Here is a 16555-nt window from a genome sequence, read left to right as displayed (position 1 = left end):
CTCTTTGCTGTGCACAAACCCTAACACTGACCATGTCAGTGACCCCACAGAGGTAACATTAGTCACTGAGGTTGGGGTAGAATTATCCTGTGCTGCCTCGCCAAGCAATATGCAAAAATACAGGCAGCACCCTCTGATTAATGGGGGGAAAGTGGAAGCACTAAGGGACACAGGAGCTAGTGTTACCATGGTAACTCGGCACTTGGTCCACTTAAATTAGTTCCTGGTAGGGAACTCTTATCCTGTCACCAATGCTGACAATGAGACAAAGTTCCATTCCATGGCTATGATAACCTTTGATTGGGGGAGTAGTAGGGCATAAAAGTGATTGTGTTCTCATCCATCCCAGTACATTGCCTGCTTGGAAATGACCTGGAGCATTCCCCCGAGGCTGAAGTAGAACGGAAGACTCATGCAGCAATGCTAGGGATCTCTGAATGTGCATGTGTCAAGACAAGGGCACAATGCAAACTTCAGACAGAAAAAGGAGAGCTGGATTCTGAAATAGTGGACCAGCCTCCCGAGAGAAAAGGCAAGAAGACTGGGGGACCAGCTTCAAAACAGATCCCAGATCAGGATCCCTCTACCCAGGAAGAGGAGTCAGCCTTTTTGGAGGGAACTGAGCCTGAAGAGATTGGGGCTTACCAGCCAGAGCTCTTGGGCCCATGGGGACTCTCCAGGGAAGATCTGTGCCAGGGGCAGGGGACTTGCCCAACTCTTGAAGGCCTGAGACAGCAAGCTGCACAGGAGGAGTTAGGAAATGTCAGTGGTACCCACAGGGTTTACTGGGAGGATGGCCTCCTGTACACTGATGCCAGAGACCTCAAACATAGTGCAACCAGGAGGATGGTAGTGCCAAAGCAGTTCAGAGAATTTCTCCTCACTCTGGCCCATAACATTCCCCTAGCTGGGCATATGGGCCAAAATAAAATTTGGAGTAGGTTAGGTAACCACTTTTATTGGCCAGGAATGTCCCAAAAAGTGAAAGAATTTTGTCAGTCCTGCCCCACCTGCCAGGCGAGTGGCAAAACAGCGTGGCACTTAAAGACCCCCTTAATGGAAGTATCTGTGGTTGGGGTACACTTTCTGTGTGGTTCCATCAGACTTCAAGATGTATGTTGTACACGAATCCTGATGGCTTGTAATCTGTCCTCTGCATTTTGTTTTTGAATATGAAAATAAAAAAGTGCAATACAAAAAAGAAAGGGTAGGGGTCGACATTGTTGGTCCCCTAGACCCTCAAACAGCATCAGGACACAGATACATACTAGTGGTAGTGGATCATGCCACTAGGTATCCTGAGGCTATACCCCTTAGGACCATTACTGCACCTGCAGTTGCAAAGGCCCTTCTGAATATCTTCAACAGGGCAGGGTTCCCTAATGAGGTAGTATCAGACAGGGATTCAAACGTCATGTCTGTATACTTAAAACACATGTGGAAGGAATGTGGGGTGACCCATAAGTTCACCACCCCATACCATCCTCAAACAAATTGGCGGGTTCAAAGATTTAACCAGACCCTAAAAGGCATGATTGGAGGATTCCCTGAAAAACTCAGAAGGAGATGGGATTTCCTGCTTCCTTGCCTGCTATTTGCCTACAGGGAAGTGCCATAAAAGGGAGTAGGTTTCTCTACATCTGAGATTTTTATTTTGGGCACCCTGTTAGGGAACCACTAAGACATTTTAGGGAAGGCTGGGAGAAGCCTCTCAAAGAGCCCAAGCAAGATATTGTGGACTATGTGCTTGGCCTACGTTCAAGAACATCTAAGTACATGAAGAAAGCCAGCAAAATTCTTCAGGCTAGCCAGGAGCTGTAAAAGCCCTGGTATTACCAGAAAGCTGCTATAGTGCAGTTCCAACCAGGGCAGAACGTTTGGATGTTGTAGCCTGTTGCTCCAAGGGCTCTCCAGGACAAATGGTCTGGGTTCTTTCTGTAGGAAAGTAGCCTCTTTCTATCCTTGTTAGCCCCACTTTTGGCCTGTTTGTGAGTATATGTCAGGGTGGCTTTACTGTCTCACTGGGATCCTGCTAGCCAGGACCCCAGTGCTCATAGTGGAAATCCTATGTTGTCAGTGTGTTTGATATGTGTCACTGGGATCCTGCTTGCCAGGACCCCAGTGCTCATAGGTTTGTGGCCTATATGTGTTCCCTGTGTGGTGCCTAACTGTATTACTGAGGCTCTGCTAACCAGAACCTCAGTGTTTATGCTCTCTCTGCTTTTAAAATTGCCACTGCAGGCTAGTGACTAATTTTACCAATTCTCATTGGCACACTGGAACTTATAATTCCCTAGTAAATGGTACCTAGTTACCCAGGGTATTGGAGTTCCAGGAGAACCCTATGGGCTGCAGCATTTCTTTTGCCACCCATAGGGAGCTCAGACAATTCTTTCACAGGCCTGCCACTGCAGCCTGCGTGAAATAACGTCCATGTTATTTCACAGCCATTTTCACTGCACTTAAGTAACTTAGAAGTCACCTATATGTCTAACCCTCACCTGGTGAAGGTTAGGTGCAAAGTTACCTAGTGTGTGGGCACCCTGGCACTAGCCAAGGTGCCCCCACATTGTTCAGGGCAAATTCCCCGGACTTTGTGAGTGCCGGACACCATTACACGTGTGCACTACATATAGGTCAATACCTATATGTAGCGTCACAATGGTAACTCCGAACATGGCCATGTAAGATGTCTAGGATCATGGAATTGTCACCCCAATATCATTCTGGTATTGGGGGGACAATTCCATGCATCCCCGGGTCGCTAGCATAGAGCCCGGGTACTGCCAAACTAACATTCTGGGGTCTCCACTGCAGCTACTGCTGCTGCCAACCCCTCAGACAGGTTTCTGCCCCCTGGGGCCTGGGCAGCCTGGTCCCAGGAAGGCAGAACAAAGGATTTCCTCTGAGCGAGGGTGTTACACCCTCTCCCTGTGGAAATAGGTGTTAATGGCTTCGGAGGAGTAGCCTCTCCTGGCCTCTGGAAATGCTTTGAAGGGCACAGATGGTGCCCTCTCTGCATAAGCCAGTCTACACCGGTTCAGGGATCCCCCCCAGCCCTGCTCTGGTGCGAAACTGGACAAAGGAAAGGGGAGTGACCACTCCCCTGACCAGCACATCCCAGGGGAGGTGCCCAGAGCTCCTCCAGTGTGTCCCAGACCTTTGCCATCTTGGATGCAGAGGTGTGAGGGCACAATGGACAGCTCTGAGTGGCCAGTGCCAGCAGGTGACGTCAGAGACCACTCATGATAGGCACTTACCTTTCTCTGTAGCCAATCCTCCTCTGAGGGCTATTTAGGGTCTCTCCTGTGGGTATCTCACGAGATAACGAATGCAAGAGCTCACCAGAGTTCCTCTGCACTTCCCTCTTTGACTTCTACCAAGGATCGACCGCTGACTGCTCCAGGACGCCTGCATAACCACAACAAAGTAGCAAGAAGACTACCAGCAACATTGTAGCGCCTCATCCTGACGGCTTTCTCAACTGTTTCCTGGTGGTGCTTGCTCTGAGGGATGTCTGCCTTCACCCCGCACTGGAAGCCAAGAAGAAATCTCCCGTGGGTCGACGGAATCTTCCCCCTGCTAACGCAGGCACCAAACCTCTGCATCACCGGTCCTCTGGGCCCCCTCTTATCCTGACGAGCATGGTCCCTGGAACACAGGAGCTGGGTCCAAGTGTATTCGACAGTCCAGTGGCCGTTCTGTCCAAATTTGGTGGAGGTAAGTCCTTGCCTCCCCACGCCAGACAGTAACCCTGTGTATTGCGTGAACTGCAGCTGCTCAGGCTTCTGTGCACTTTTGCAAGACTTCCTTTGTGCATAGCCTAGCCCAGGTCTCCAGCACTCCGTCCTGAATTGCCCAACTCGCTGAGTTGGACTCCGACGTCGTGGGACCCTCCTTTGTGACTCTGAGTCGACCGCAGTCCTCAGATCTTCTAAGTGCCTGTTCAGGTACTTCTGCGGGTGCTGGCTGCTTCTGTGAGGGCTCTCTGTGTGGCTGAGCGCCCCCTCTGTCTCCTCCTCCAAGGGGCGACCTCCTGGTCCTTCCTGGACCCTAGCAGCACCCAAAAAACCTCAACTGCGACTCTTGCAGCTAGCAAGGCTTGTTTGCGGTCTCTCTGTGTGGAAACAACTCTGCATCCTCCAGCACGTCGTGGGACATCTGACCAAAGGAGAAGTTCTTGTCACCTTCCGTTGTTGCAGAATCTTTGGCTTCTTCCACCCGGAGGCAACCCTTTTGCACCTTCATCCAGGGTTTAGTGGGCTCCTGCCCCCCCCCTGAACCCTTGCGTGACTCTTGGACTTGGTCCCCTTCCTTTACAGGTCCTCAGGCCCAGGAATCCGTCTTCTGTGTTTTGCAGGCAGTTGTTGTCCTTGCAGAATCCCCTATCTCGACTTTACTGTCTTTCTGGGGTAGTAGGGTAACTTTACTCCTACTTTTCAGGGTCTTGGTGTGGGGTATGTTGGACACCCTTAGTGTTTTCTTACACTCCCAGTGACCCTCTACACACTACACTAGGCCTGGGGTCCATTTGTGGTTCGCATTCCACTTTTGGAGTATATGGTTTGTGTTGCCCCTAGGCCTATTTCTCCCTCTTGCATTCTATTGTGTTCTACAGTGTTTGCACTACTGTTCTAACTGTTACTTACCTGATTATGGTTTGTGGGCATATCATTTGTGTATATTACTTACCTCCTAAGGGAGTATATCCTCTGAGATACTTTTGGCATATTGTCACTGAAATAAAGTACCTTATTTTTAGTAACTCTAAGTATTGTGTTTTCTGATGATATAGTACTAAGTGATATAAGTGGTATAGTAGGAACTTTGCATGTCTCCTAGTTCAGCCTAAACTGCTCTGCTATAGCTACCTCTATCAGCCTAAGCTGCTAGAACACCTCTAATCTACTAATAAGGGTTAACTGGACCTGGCACAAGGTGTAAGTACCACAAGGTACCCACTATAAGCCAGGCCAGCCTCCTACACTTTCCCATACTTGAAAGAAAAAGGGAGGTCACTTGTCTAGTTAACCTAGGCAGTTGCAAAAACCCAAAAAGAGTTATACATGTTGTTAGACCTGGCTGCTTTTTGGCATGTCTGCCCTGTCATTTTGCCTTGTTTTTATGGTATACTGGACTCTGTTTTTGCTGGGTTATTGACTCTGCGCACTTTACCACTTCCGATTAGTGCTAAAGCGCAAGTGCTCCCTATGTAAATTGCATTGGTAATTGGTTTATCCATGATTAGCATATTTGATTTACTGGTAAGTCCATAGTAAAGTGCACTGGAGGTGCCCAGGGCCTGCAAATCAAATACTACTAGTGGGCCTACAGCACTGGTTGTGCCACCCACATTAGTAGCCCTGTAAACATGGCTCAGACCTGCCACTGTAGTGTCTGTGTGTGCAGTTTTAAATTGCTAATTCGACCTGGTAAGTTTACCCACTTGCCATGCCCAATCCTTCCCTTTGATACATGTAAGGCACCCCTAAGGTAGGCCCTAAGTAGCCCCATGGGCAGGGTGCAAGGTAGGACATGTCCTGGTGTGTTTTACGTGTCCTAACAGGGAAACACTGCCGAATTCGGTTTTCACTGTTGCAAGGCCTATCTCTGTCATAGTTTAACACAGGGGCTGACTTTAAATAACTTTACTTTAAAGCGTAGATTCCATTTGAGGGCAGATAGAAATTTAGAGTTTGGCGTCTCTGAACTCACAATTTAAAAATACATCTTTTAGTGAAGTTGGTTTTTAGATTGTTAGTTTGAAAATGCCACTTTTAGAAAGTAGGCATTTTCTTGCTTAAACCGTTCTGTGACTCTGCCTGGTTGTGGATTCCCTGTCTGGCTCAGTTTGACAGTTGGGTTGTTTACACCTCTCCTCTAGACAGTGACACAAAGGGAGCTGGGGTGTAGCCTGCATATCCTGATGAGCCATCTGAGCTAGAGTGGAGGGAGGAGTGGGCACTCACACCTGAAAGGACTGTGCCTGCCCTCATACAATGCAGTCTCCAACCCCCTGGTGTGTGGCGGGGGCCAGGCCTGGACAAGGAAGGATCTTACAAACACTTGAGACTTTGCTTTGCAGTTTGCCAACTTCAAAGGCAGAAAAGGGTATACGTATTGGACCCAAAACCCCAGACTTCTAGAATCTTTCAGGAATCAGAGGAACCTCTGCCAAGGAGAAGGGCTGAAGAGCTGAAGGATGAGTACTGCCCCTTTGCTGTGTTGCTTTGCTGGGTTGGCCTGCAGTTGCTGTTTCTGCCTTAAAAGAGAGCAAAGGGTGAACTTTGCTGTGTATCCTGCTTGAGAAAGTTCTCCAAGGGCTTGTAGTAGAGCTTGCCTCCTGTTGGACATCTCAGAGATACCAAAGACCTTCCTCGAACTGCAGCACTGGAAACTGTGTGTTCTGTGTTATAAAAGAAGAGAAACCACAGCGATGCAGCCAATGATGCTGCTGGACTGCACTGTGACCTGCCGACGCCACACAGAGCCACACTGTCCCGCTTCGTACCGCAACCCTGGTCTCACCAATGCCGTCATCGGACGACTTCACTGAGCTGCTGCTCACACTGCGACCTGTGGGCCCGCACTCCGGCATCACCTGCTCACACCGTAGCCTGGGCATCCCCGACGATGATGCTCCTGCTGGCACCAGCGCCGTTGCCTGCATCGTGGCCTTTGGACACTGCTTGTGAGGTACACCAAGCCCCGAATTGCACCACAGCCCCAGTCCACACACACCAGCACCATCAACTCTAGTGTCATCACTCACCAGGCATCCCTTCCTGCACCGTGGCCTGTGGACACCGCTTGTGAGGGTCACGAAGCACCATCCCGTCCTGCCAGCTTGGGCCTACCGATGACAGCTCTTCAGCAACGACGCCGCTGCTGCCTGCACCGTGACCTGGTGACACCAAATGTCACAAAACGTTGCACAGCCCTGCTTCACAGCGCAGCCCCGGTCTCACTGACGCTGCTGGATGCTGTCGCTGAGCCGCTGCCTGCACCATGACCTGTGGGCACTGCACGTCACATCGTTGCGCTTTGCACCGCAGCCCCGATGCCATCGATGCCAGCGCTCCTTACTTCATCAGCCCGGAGTTTGTTCCGCAATGTGTGTGACTTCAAGGGCCTGACGACCCTCGCACCAACACCGGGACGCCAGCAGTCCCGCTCTCCGGTTCTCATTGCAAGGATCACAATGCCCTGCAATTCCAAAGGCACTGTTTGTGGGTCTTTCCAACACCGTAGGTGGCCCCCGACGCCACAGCCGGCCCGAACTGTTGGTTTTGTTGATCACGACGCCGTGATAGCCCCAGTTGGAGCTATCGACTTTAAGGAACTGTCTTTTTAAGTAACTTTTGCAGATTTCCTATATTTATTCCTGTATGTTGGATTTTTATCATATGTCTTGTTTTATATAGATAAATATTAGCTATTTTTCTAAAACTGGTGTGGTGTCCTTTTGTAGTGTTTTCACTGTGTTACTGTGTGTTATGTGCAAATGCTTTACACATTGCTTCTGAGATAAGCCTGACTGCTCGTGCCAAGCTACCAAGGGGGTAAGCAGGGGTTATCTGAGAAGGATATCTCCCTTATCCTGACTAGAGTGAGGGTCCCTACTTGAACAGGGTTCAAACCGACCACCAACTACAGACCCCAAATCTAACATAGGTTGTCAGCGGTGAGGATAGTACTTGCATTTGCACTTGACCCACAGTGATTGGTGTACACTATTACCATATCGCAGATCGCTACGTGTCACATACAGATTTTTGTTTTTGATTTTTTTTTCTCTTTGACCTATTTTTGATCTTGAGTTCAAGTGAACTCCAACGATATTATGTCTCAGTCAAGAGCATCTTCAGTGGCATCCCAGGATTTGTTTTTTGAGGAGGATAGATTGGAAACCTACACCGTGAAGAAAGTGAAGGCAGTTTGCAAAAACCTCAAAGTCCAAGTCAGAGGTCTCACCAAGAAGAAGGAGCTACAGAAGGCGCTGAGGGCCTGGGAAGCCGGCAGAACTGCCAGTGAGCAGTCTGTGGATCCAATAGGGGACTCTGTGGACCCAAATTCTAGGGAAGATGTCTTGAGGGTTCAGGAGCTGATAGCGGGGGTCAAGTAGCAGTAGTGGATCAAAAGGTCTTACTCCAGAGGCGCTGGAGGACAGGAGAGAAGCCATCAGGCACCAGATTGAGTTGGAGAGATTAAAAATGGAGGCTCAGAGGGAGCAGCGAGCCCTGTAGGAGAAGAAGATGCTTTTAGACCATGAGCTCAAAGTAAAAGAGCTGGATGTGAGGAGCAGATCCAGCCATGGTTGTGGCAGCAATACCTTAGTGCAGTCAGATCGAATTGTACACATTCCTAAAAACGTAGGGAGAGAGTACAAGAAGGGAGCAGACATACAGAGGTGGTTTCAGGGATATGAGGCATCCATCCACATGAATGGGGTCCATGAGAAGAATTGGGGAGCAGGATTGTGGAACCACTTCACAGAGGAGGGGAGGGACACTTTGCTAGCTTTGGGTAAGGGGTACAACCTCACCTATCCTGACATGAAGGAGGCCCTTCTCACTAGGTACGGTCTCACTCCTGATAAGTACCGGGATCAGTTTAGCCAGAGTAAGAAAACGGATTCCCAGACCTGAATAGAATGTGTAGATTCTTTTTGCAGAGCACTGGATGGTTGGGTGAAGGGCAGCAATATGACAGGTTTTCTGGGGCTGTACAACTTAAATGCATGGGAACACTTGCCTAGTCTTTGTTTTGTAGAGCTGTGCCACCACTTGACTGATAGTAAGCTGACTGACCACAGGAAGCTTGCTATGGAGGTGGACCATTGGGTGAGTCCACAAAAAGGTATATGGGGTAGATTCTGCCAAAGGTGGGTAGGGTTCCCAGCAGCAGAGTGGGTGGGACAAGGGTAAACAAAAGGAGTCTTCCAGAGGGCCCCAATCTAGTAACCTGGGTAAGAAATCCCACCCCGCAGGAGATAAGAAAGCATGTACCTCTTCAGAAAAGCCTGCAGATGCAGGGCCCAGTAAGTGCTTTGCTTGTGACCAGGAGGGTCACATGAAGGGGGATCCAAAATGTCCCAAGTGGACACTGCCACCCAGCGGTAGGCAGACCAAGGGGTTGGCCAGTGTAGCACTTGGGGAGGAGTTGGTCCTAGGTGGGTGTAGGGAACCTACAGAGATGACCCTTGTCTCACTAGGGGACGATGACATGGTCCAGTGAAACATGATTTCTGATAACACTAAGAAATACAGGCAGTGGGTGACTGTCAATGGGGAGAGGGTAGAAGCTCTCAGAGATACTGAAGCTAGTGTGACCACGGTCCAGTGGCACCTGGTGTCTGAAAAGCACATAGTCCCTGGTGTATTCCACCAAGTAGTTGCAGCGGACAACTCGGAGCGACAAGGTAAGATGGCGCAGATTCCCTTTGAGTGGGGGTGATCTCAGGTTCCTTGAGAGTAGCTGTGAGTCCCACCATGCCAGTTAACTGTCTGCTGGGCAATGACCTGGAGACTTCCACCTGGAAGGAGGTGGAGCTCAGGTCGCACTTGGGTTGTGTTGGGGTTGCCAGAGTGGGCATGCATGACCACTCGGTCGATAGCAGCCAGCCAGTGTGATCAGACAGACCTGGAGCCTGAAACAGTAGCCCAGGTGACTGCCAAGAGAAAGGGAAAGGGGCACGGGAAACCCACCCCGGAAGTTCCCATGGTCCTGGAGAAGGTTGACCTCGAGGGGAACGCCTCAGCACCTACAGGGGAACAAGTGGCCAAACTGTGAGACCTACCTGAGCTGACGCATTGGCAGCAAGAAGGGGGTCCCATCAGGGAGGAGTTCTGCGCAGAGCAGAAGGGGTGCCCTACTCTCGTGGGTCTTAGGCAGCAGGCCGAGGACCAGGCAGCTGGCGCTAAGCCCAAAGATCACCTGATCTATTGGGAGAATGATCTCCTGTATAGCGAGCCTAAGGCTGCTGAGCCTGGGGCAGCCCGTGTACTGGTGGTTCCCCAGTGCTTCAGAGCCTTCCTACTGGGTTTGGCTCATGATGTGCCTCTGGCAGGCCATTAGGGGCAGGGCAAGACCTTTGACAGGCTTGTCACCCACATCTAATGGCCCCAAATGAGGAAAAATTCAGGTGCGTTCTGTAGAACCTGTCAGACTTGCTAAGTGAGTGGCAAAAGTGGAGGGAAAAGTTAAGCCCCCCTCCAACCCTTTCCTGTCGTGATCACCCCTTTTCGAGTCGGTGGACATTAACATAGTAGCGCCTCTGAACCCCAAGACAGCCCTGGGCAACAGGTTCATCCTGGTCTTGGTGGACCATGCCACCCGGTAACCAGAAGCTATCCTTCTAAGGATAGTGACAGCACCCGTTGTGGCCCGGGCACTGATGAGAATTTTTACCCGAGTGGGGTTCCCCAAGAAGGTGGTATCTGACCGGGGTACCAACTTTATGTCCATGTACATAAAGGCCATGTGGAAGGAATGTGGAGTTCACTACAAATTCACCACTCCTTAACACCCCCAAAGTAATGGGTTGGTTGAGAGAGTCAACTGAACCCTGAAAGGCATGATTGGGGGTCTGTCAGACTCCATGAGGGGTATGTGGGACATCCTCTTACCATGCCTTCTCTTTGCCTACCGGGAAGTAGCACAGAAGGGGGTTGGCTTTAGTTCCTTTGAGTTGTTATATGGGCAGCCGGTCAGAGGACCTCTGAGTCTGGTAAAAGGGCTGCGAGCAAGCTCCTAGGAAGCCACCCCAGGATGTATTTAGCTACATGCTGGCCTTCAGAAACCTGACCACCCGCTTCAGGAAGCTCGCTCAAGAGAACCTAGAGACAAGCCAGGAGGACATGAAATGCTGGTACGACCAGGGGACAGAGGCCCAGGGAAACAGGGGAACTGGGAGGGCTGCTGTGCGACGGGGGGGACAGGCCCAGGGAACCGACTCTCCAAGAGGCCCTCTCCTCCATCATGGGAGCATACCACCACTCCCAGGAGACGATGGCTATGGTACTGGCCAGGTTCCAGGTGATCCAGGTACTGCAGGAGGAACAGTACATGGGGTTCAGAGAGGAACTGAGAAACATTAGTTCCGCAATGGGGACCATCGTCGTGGCCCTTAACCAGATAGTCACCACACTGCGGGACCATGTGGCACCACAAAGGGCCCCTGTCACTAGCATGGACCCAGACCAGGCTACCACCTCCGCCGGCGCTAGTGGACAGGAGGCCCCCACACAACGACAGGCCACCAGAACCCCACCTCCTGCAGAAGAAGAACCACCCCACAAGCGGTACCTGAGATCTCAGAAGAAGACAGAGTAGGATGCCAAGACCCCCGCCAGAAAACGATACCCCCTGATGTCATCCCACTGTCCCACATTGTCACCCTGTCCAAACTTAAACTGCCCCTGCTCCATCCTTCCACAGGCATATGGACAATGCACCTGTGAGACTGAAAACTGGACTCTGCCATGGACATTACTCCACCATCACCCATCACCGTTTTACAATCATGTCCCTAAATTTAGCACTTTAATAAAATCACTCATTGCACTTAAAAAATCTGGAGTCTGCTTGTATTTTGAACAAATGTATTAGACATAACGGTGCCAAAATGCTCAGTTACATTGTGATGACCACATACCACTGTCACACAGCTGTAGTCCATGGGCAAACAAAGCAGAGGTCACGCAGTGGGGCCCACAGCTCTGAAAACGGAAGGGAAAGTCACAACTCAGTTAACAGGAACTGGGGGGAAACACAGACAGTAGAGAGGCAGGAGACTTTAAGTAAATGTAAAATGGCGGGGTTGATTCGTACCTGTGTGCTACTGAAAATACTGTTGTATCACTGTGTCCCTGTTGTCTGTGTCGTCCCCGTCTTCTTCCTCCTCTTCACTCTCCACAGGCTCCACAGCTGCTACAACACCACCGTCTGGACCATCCTCCTGCAGGAAAGGCACCTGGCGTCGCAAAGCCAGGTTGTGAAGCATACAGCAGGCCACGATGATATGGCACACCTTCTTTGGTGAGTACATAAGGGATCTACCAGTCATATGCAGGCACCTAAACCTGGCCTTCAGGAGGCCGAAGGTCCGCTCTATCACCCTCCTAGTACCCCCATGGGCCTCATTGTACCGTTCCTCTGCCCTTGTCCTGGGATTCCTCACTGGGGTCAGTAGCCACAACAGGTTGGGGTAACCAGAGTCACCAATTAGCCACACACGGTGTCTCTGTAGCTGTTCCATCACATAAGGGATGCTGCTATTTCGCATGATGTACGCGTCATGCACTGACCCAGGGAACTTGGCATTTACATGGGAGATGTACTGGTCAGCCAAACAGACCACCTGGACATTCATAGAATGATAACTTTTTCTGTTCCTGTACACCTGCTCACTGTCACTGGGGGGAACCAAAGCCACATCGGTCCCATCAATGGCACAAATGATGTTGGGAATATGGCCAAGGGCATCAAAATCACCCTTCACAGTAGGCAAATCGCCCACCTCAGGGAAAACAATGTAGCTCCGCATGTATTTCATCAGGGCAGACAACACTCTGGACAAAACCTTAGAAAACATCGGCTGAGACATCCCTGATGATATGGCCACTGTTGTTTGGAATGATCCACTTGCCAAAAAATGGAGTACTGACAGAACCTGCACCAGAGGGGGAATCCCTGTGGGTTGGCGGATGGGGAACATCAGGTCTGGCTCCAGCTGGGCACACAGTTCCTGTATAGTGGCTCGGTCAAGTCTGTATGTCAGTATGACATGTCTTTCTTCCATTGTCGACAGGTCCACCAGCGGTCTGTACACAGGAACATTCCTCCATCTCCTCGCAAGTCCCAGCGGATGGTGCCTAGGAAGGACAACATGGAGCACAGAGTCAAGCAACCCACAGGTACGTAACCACAGCTTGCACAGAACACGATTCGCTATGCATTGAATGGCTTGTATGAGTGCCAATGCAAGGCCTAGGCCTGTGTGACGCAGTAGAAATTAAGCCATGTGGGCCCTTGAAATGGTGGCTGCCTGACCTGTGAAGTGTGACAATGGGATGTGAGGTCAATGCGCTGGCGTGGCACACCGTGGCGGTAGGCCGTCGAAGACCGCAGCGCAAAGCAGCATTGGTTAACATTGAACCCTATGGGTCTCAGGAGCCAATGACGATGTGTGCCGGCGGTCGCGGTACGCACCACCGCGGTACTCACCGCCGCGGGCATGACCGCCATTTTCTATCTGCTTAATCACTCGAGACCCGATCATCCACAGGAGAGGACCTATACTGCAAGTGCTGCTGTGACCTCGGTCTGGAAGAGACAATGGCTGCTGCGACTGGGGAAAGGGCCCCTGCCTTCACATCTGAGGAATTGGAGAAACTTGTTGATGTGGTCCTCCCCCAGTATGCGCTACTCTACGGTCCTCCAGACCAACAGGTAAGTACACTGGGACCATGCTTTGTGGGCAATGCCTGTGTTGAGTGGGGTAGATGAAAGATGGTGGGGAGGGGAGCGAATGAGGCATGCATCACACGACAGATGAGAGCATGTGCCATATGGCAAGGTTGGGGAGGGGGGGCCACTCACATCGACCATGCAGAAAATGATGATATTTATTTTCCCACCCTGTCCATGTCACATAGGTCAGCGCCCATCAGAAGATCGACATTTGGCGTGCCATCGCCAAGGACGTCAGGACCCTGGGGGTCCACAACACACGGGGCACCCACTGCCGAAAGAGGTGGGAGGACAGCCGCCGCGGGAGCAGAAAGACCGCGGAGGCTCTGCTGGGGATGGCCTCCCAACCTAGGAGGGGTGCCACATGGCAATTGACCCCCCTGATGTCCCGGATCCTGCCGGTGGCCTACCCCGATTTGGATGGGCGCGTGAGGACATCACAGCAGACACAAGGGGGTGAGTACAAGCACATTCTGCTATATTAGCGCACAGTGGAGGTGTCTGGGTGGGGGAGGAGGGCTGTGGGTATCTCTAGGCCAGGGCGAATTCTGTAGGCTAGGCCCCTCCGTAAGGCATGGCCCTGTGCCCCCGCCCCCACCTCTGTAGGGTGCTAAGTACAGCTATCCATGGCCCTGGGTCACCTATGTGTGCAGTTGTCAGCCATAGGCTTGTAGGCCAAGTCACAAAAATTGAGTAGTGTACACCGAGTGCGCGGCGTAGTGCAGGGGGCTTCTGTGTCTGTCCTCTCTGCCAATGGTGTCGCCAATGCATGCACTCAACATGTCATTTTTTCTCCCCCCCCCTTTTTTTTGGTCTTCCTGTTCATGTGTGCATTAGCATCATCAGGCGGAGGAGAAGTGGCATCGGAGCACGAGGGAGCTGCATCTCACATGGCCCCGGAGGGCCATGCAACCGACTCCGAGATCACCAGTGAGACGGAGGACGAGGGGAGCTCCACAACGGGGACCCGTGGAGACGTCAGCGACACAGACACGTCCTCAGAAGGGAGCTCCCTTGTGGTGGCGGCAACATCCGTGCCCACCGCTACAACAGGTACAGCCGCCACCCAGCGCACCAGCTCCGCCCTCCAAGCAGCCCCTCAGCGTTCGCCCAGTGCCCGCTCGGCCAGGAAGGCGGGCATCTCCTTCGCCCCAGGCACCTCAAGCCCTGCCCCAGTTACCCCTGCTGCCCTCAGTGAGGAGATCATTGACCTCCTCCAGACGCTCATTGTTGGGCAGTCTACCCTTTTGAATGCCATCCAGGGTGTAGAAAGGGAGGTGCACCGGAGCAATGCATACCTGGAGGGCATTCATTCGGGTCAGGCTGCCCATCAACGATCGTTCAACGCTCTGGCCTCAGCACTGACAGCAGCCATTGTCCCTGTCTCCTGCCTCCCCCCTCCAATTTCCTCATCCCAGTCCCACTCCCCTGTTCCTCTGCCTATCCCAGCCACACCTACAGACCAGCCTGCACACACATCAACACCCAAGGGCAGCTCATCCAGACATAAGCACCACAGATCACACAAGCATTCACACATGCAACATCCACATGCAGACATGCCAACAGCCAATGCCTCCTCGTCTCCCTCCTCCCTCCCTGTGATGTCTCCACTCACACCTGCATGCACACCACCATCAGCCAGTACGTCAATAACCAGCACACCCACCAGAACACTCCGCACACGTGCAGTCACCACCCCCACTCCCATTTACACGTCCCCTGTGTCCTCTCCCAGTGTGTCTGTCACCCCCTCTTCCAAACCACACAAACGCAGGCAGCCACCCACCCAACAGCCATCCACCTCACGACAGCCTCCGTCACAAGCACCTGCACCCAAAGACACCACACTTGACTCTCCTACAACCACATCCTCTTCCTCCACTCCCATACCCACTGCACCTACCCTTCCCACTGCTCCTAAAAAGTTTTTCCTCTCCAAAATTAACCTCTTTGCATCACCTGACCCACCCCCTCCATCTCGTAAGAGTCCAAACAGCACCTCAGCCACCACAAGCCCTGCACCTACAAGGACCATAGTCCAGGGCTATTGGAGTCCACCTACTGCTAGGGCAGCAACATCGGCCAGCAGCAAGGGGACAGCCAGCCCACCCCCTGGGAAAAAAACTAAGAAAGGGAAGGGCCGGCGCGAGAGGCCAGAGACTGCAGCCCCCAAAGGCACTACCCTGGCACCGTCACCTGGCACATCCACAAAGGAAGGCAAGGGCCCCAGAGAATTGGCGAAGGAGGGCAAGGGCAGCAGGGTGGACAAGTCCGGCAGCAGGCGAGCTGCCCAGTAGGGCCCCACCAGCCCCATTTCGGGTGTGAAGGAGGACACCCACGGGCCCAGGACTCCAGCACAGGAGGGCCCCGCAAGCGAAAGGTCGGATGGCGACTGAGCGGGAAATATTGGCCCGATCTGGTTCCCTGGGAACACATGTCAAGCACCGCTGAACAGGGCTCCACGTGACAAGCACCGCTAAACAGGGCCCTTCAAGACAAGCACCGCTGAACAGGGCCCCGCCGTGACAAGCACCGCTGAACAGGGCCCTTCAAGACAAGCACCGCTGAACAGGGCCCTGCCGTGACAAGCACCGCTGAACAGGGCCCTTCAAGACAAGCACCGCTGAACAGGGCCCTGCCGTGACAAGCACCGCTGAACAGGGCCCTTCAAGACAAGCACCGCTGAACAGGGTCCTGCCATGACAAGCACCGCTGAACAGGGCCCCGCCGTGACAAGCACCGCTCCACTGGGCCCTTCCTGTCAAGCACCGCTCCGCTGGGCCCTTCCTGTCAAGCACCGCTCCGCTGGGCACCGCCATCTCTGAACTGCTCCGCTGGGCCCTTCCTGTCAAGCACCGCTGCGCTGGGCCCTTAATCTCAAGCACCGCTCCGCTGGGCCCTTCCTGTCAAGCACCGCTCCGCTGGGCCCTTCCTGTCAAGCACCGCTCCGCTGGGCACCGCCGTCTCTGAACTGCTCCGCTGGGCCCTTCATCTCAAGCACCGCTCCGCTGGGCCCTTCCTGTCAAGCACCGCTTCGCTGGGCCCTTCCTGTCAAGCACTGCTCCGCTGGGCCCTTCCT

This window comes from Pleurodeles waltl, chromosome 6, assembly GCF_031143425.1.
Source record: "Pleurodeles waltl isolate 20211129_DDA chromosome 6, aPleWal1.hap1.20221129, whole genome shotgun sequence".
NCBI lineage: Eukaryota > Metazoa > Chordata > Amphibia > Caudata > Salamandridae > Pleurodeles > Pleurodeles waltl.
The sequence above is the reverse complement of the archived record's forward strand: the minus strand, read 5'-3'. Positions refer to the sequence as shown.